Consider the following 3998-nt stretch of genomic DNA (forward strand, 5'->3'; position numbering starts at 1 on the left):
CACATTAGTTTTAAGTCTCTCTACCTCTCCCTTTTGTGAGACTCCAAAAGCCCAAGTCAGTGGGAAGCTATTGTTCTTGCTCACATGTTGGCAGATATTTTGTAAAGCATCATTCCCGGTCATGCCATGTTAATGCACTAGAAATGTCCCATGTTGACTCCACTGCACCTTCTTCTTAAGTCTCTGGGTTCCCAATAGACAAGTGAAATGCTGCGTCCCACTAGGACTAATGACATATGGTTCTTGACTTCTTGATTCATGGGCCAAGGCCAACAACCCCTTAAAGAGCTTGCTTTCCAAGTTTCCACCTTACTCTGAGTAGATTTGGACAAGGTAACATAGACAGAGAACATTTTTGCCCAAGCGCTCTACCAACTGTAAAAAGCTTTGTGATTCTTGGGGGTCACATTTGCTCATACTCAAGTAAAATGATCAAACGCTACTAAGACGGTGCTGGTATTCTTCCTATCTACTTTCAGAGACCAAAAAAAAAATCTGTGCATACAAGTTCCAAAATCTTGCTGCTGCTTACTCTCCAAGTTTATAGCAATTTTCTTTGTCTCTTTGGGCAGTCTCATGCTTCTTATGGACATCTGCTGCCACTTGGGCCAGAAAGGATTTTTTTATTGACTTAAGTGTTCTCTCTCTCTCTCTGGCAATCCTGGTTAAGTGACTTGTCCAGGGTCATACAGCTAGTAAGTGTCTAAGCTCTGATTTGAACTCATGTACTCCTGTCTTCAGGGCCTGTGTTCTACCCACTTTGCCGCCTAGCTGCCCCTTGAGTGTCCTCTCTTGATACAAGTGTACAAAGTCATCACGTACACCTGTCCCAATAGTACTTTGCATAGCATCAACTACCTCCTAATGCCATGAATGGGATTAGCCACAGTTCGGTACAGCATTCCACTGCACAGCCCTAACTTCTGACTTTATCTCAACCATAAGCTGCCTTCAAAGGGACAAAGCTTGAGTCCCCAGGGATTACTTCCTTGCTTTTTGGCTTGTATGACTTCTAACATCCCTTTGTCCATCAATGTCTCCTACACTCCAGTCTTCTCAAACCAAACAGGCAAAGGGGATTGTTTTGATTGTCACAAAGGTAGGTGACACCCTCTTGTGGAAGTGCTAAATTCTCAACAGCCCTTTGCTAAGATGAATCCCTGTTCCTATATGTCCCAAACTACCTTCACTCTTTCATGTAATCCATGCAATGAAAATCTACATCCATATTAGTCTTCTTTGCCCTAATATAGTGCAAGCTCAACTCATCATTGGCTAACACAAGGCTTTGAAGTCAGCTATCAGTCAGCTGAGTGCTGAGATTATGTGCAAAATTCAATTTCGAATACATACAGACAACACTGACATATATTTAATTGGATGCTCCCTATCAGAGGTAGGTAGAAGCATTAGGCCTTCAAATTCTACATCAGAAAACTACCTTGCACCTATATTGTATTTACTGGTGTGTTTTTGTGCATCTGTATGTGTGTGTGAATGTGTGTACGCTTGCACACACAAGCATACCTGCATGCATGTTCATGTATCTCCTAGTAGAATGTAATCTCCTTGAAGGCTGGGCTGTTTCTGCTTTTTTCCCTAGCACCTAGCACAGGGCCCAACATATAAGCAGATGCTTATTAAATGCTTGTTGTTTTACTGGCTGTCATAGATTATTCCCTTAACCCTTGTCTTTCATCTCAAACTTTATAAAGGAGAAGGTTGGAAAAAGTATAGCTGCCTCATCTCAATGCACTTCTCTTCACAGGAGAACTAAGAAAGCATCTCCTTCTGGAGAAGCACACTGCGTTGTTTCCCATGGCCCAAGGCATTCTTTAACTACTAGGAAAAGTTTTATCAGTCTGTCAGTAAACAACATGTGCCAAATGCCTGCTATGGGCCAGACCAAGAGCTGGGGATACAAAGAAAGGCAAAAGACAGCCTCTGCCATCAAGGAACTCACATGCAAATGCAGGAGACCATAAGCAAACAAATATGTACAAACGAGCTAGATACAGAAAAACAGGGAATAATTAACAGAGGGAAGACTCTAAAATTAAGAGTGATCAGAGAGAAGAAAGGATCAAAGGAGAGGGTGACCAATAATGTTAAAGGCTACAGAGAGGTAAAGGAAAATGAGGACTGAGGAAAAACCAGTGGATTTGTGGATTAAGAAACCACTGGCAGCTTTGGAGGGAGCAGTTTCAAGTCCCACAGGTCAGAAGGTCAGAAGCCTGAATGACAGTTAAGAAGAAAGTGAGATGAGAGGAGGACAAGGCACCTCTGGAAGGTGGCCATCTTAAGTTTAGCCACAAAAAGGAGAGCTATGGGACAACAGTTTGTGGGATGGATGATCCAACAGGTGAGGGTTTTTTGAGGATAGGGGAAACATGGGGGCACTTTTGTAGAGGCAGTATGGAGACAGCCAGCAGACAAAGAGACTGAAGGTAAGTGAGGGGAGGCAATCTGTTGGAGAAAATGGGGGATGGAATGGGATCATTTGTGCAGAGAGAGGAGTTTGCCTTGGCAAAGAGAAGGGTTACCTACCTTTTCATGTGAAATAGGGGTAAAAGAAGAGTGTGGCAGAAGGCATGAGGGATAAGGAGGAGAAAAGATGGCAAAGGGCTGCAATCTATTCAATAAAATATGAGGCAAGGTTTTCTTCTGAGAGGCTGTTGTGAAGGGGGAGACTTGGAAAGTTTGAGGAGGGATGAAAAGGTTTTGAAGGGCTGCTGTCTGCGGTGAGTGGGATAGGGCACTAATTAGGGAAATGTAAAAGGATTTTGCCCACTGGCAGTGCAGCAGCCCCAACCCGAAAGGTTGCACGATTTTCCCCATCTTTGTTCAGCAGCACAAGTGGTAGGAGTGATCCAAGGCTGAGGCTTGGATAATAATGGGAATATAAGGAGGCAGGGGACTCCAGGACAGAATTCTTTCTCAGAAGCTTCCGGAAAGGCATCCCTCTCCTTAGAAAACCTCTCCAACCGTTGCTTTCCTTAAAGGCTCGGCTCTCATCGTCCCACTAGGCCTCAAGACTTAGAATGCAGCTTCTGAGAAGGAACCCGGCCTATGTGAATACAGAATGGGTGGAAGGGAGCTCAGAGCCCAGACTCTGGGAGGACCAAAAAACAGGAGAGAAAGGGAGAAGCTGGAGACTGGGCTGACATTGGTGCAGGGAAAAAAGAATCAATGTTCTAATCCTGACTCGGACCCTGGTGGACTTGTCACTTCGGGTGAATTCCCGCCTCAGTTTCTCCATCTGTAAAATGAGAATCTCATTGTGGATCTTGGGGACCGTCTCGACTCCTCCTCCCAGGGACCCCGTGGGCTGGTCCCGGCCGTAGCCTCCGGCACACCCTTGGGAACGGGCCAGCCAGCGAGCCCACTAGTTCTCCCACAAAGAAGCTCCCACCTGCACAACTTTACGTCGGAGATGGTCTCATTCTCTTTCAGTTCGCTCAGCCACGCTACTGCCACAACTGCCAACAGCCAAACAAAGCCACAAGCACAAGGAAGGCGAGTCAACGGCATCTGGCCCCAATGCGCTCAGAGACCGAGGGCGACTCAATTGCATCTGGCGTGCGCCCTGGCCGAGGGTACGTTCTCGGCTGCTGCGGACCGCTACTTCCAGGGCCAGCTGCGAGCAAAAGCCGTTGCTAGGAGAGATGAGGTGGCGGGGCGGAGACTCGTGGACTGTCAGTTCTACACGCTCCGCCCACCTTGAAGCCCCGCCCACCGCCGGGGCTTATGTCCGGCCTTCCGGGGCGGGGACCGAATGCGAATCTTCAACCCCGCCTCCTTCCTGTGACTGGTCACAGGCAGATAAGGGGCGGGGCCGAGTGAGGGCACGCTAACGGGGGGGGGAACAATGAGGGCTTTCTCCGATCTGCCATCTGCGCAAGTTCGCTGACTGCTCTTTGTCCACCTGTGGAGCTAGCGATGGCCGTGAAGTGGGCGGATCCTGTCACGTGATCTCTTCGGAGGCGGAAGTGACGTGC

Source organism: Phascolarctos cinereus, unplaced genomic scaffold (genome assembly GCF_003287225.1).
Source record: "Phascolarctos cinereus isolate Bilbo 61053 unplaced genomic scaffold, phaCin_HiC Scaffold_4;HRSCAF=312, whole genome shotgun sequence".
Classification (NCBI taxonomy): Eukaryota; Metazoa; Chordata; class Mammalia; order Diprotodontia; family Phascolarctidae; genus Phascolarctos; species Phascolarctos cinereus.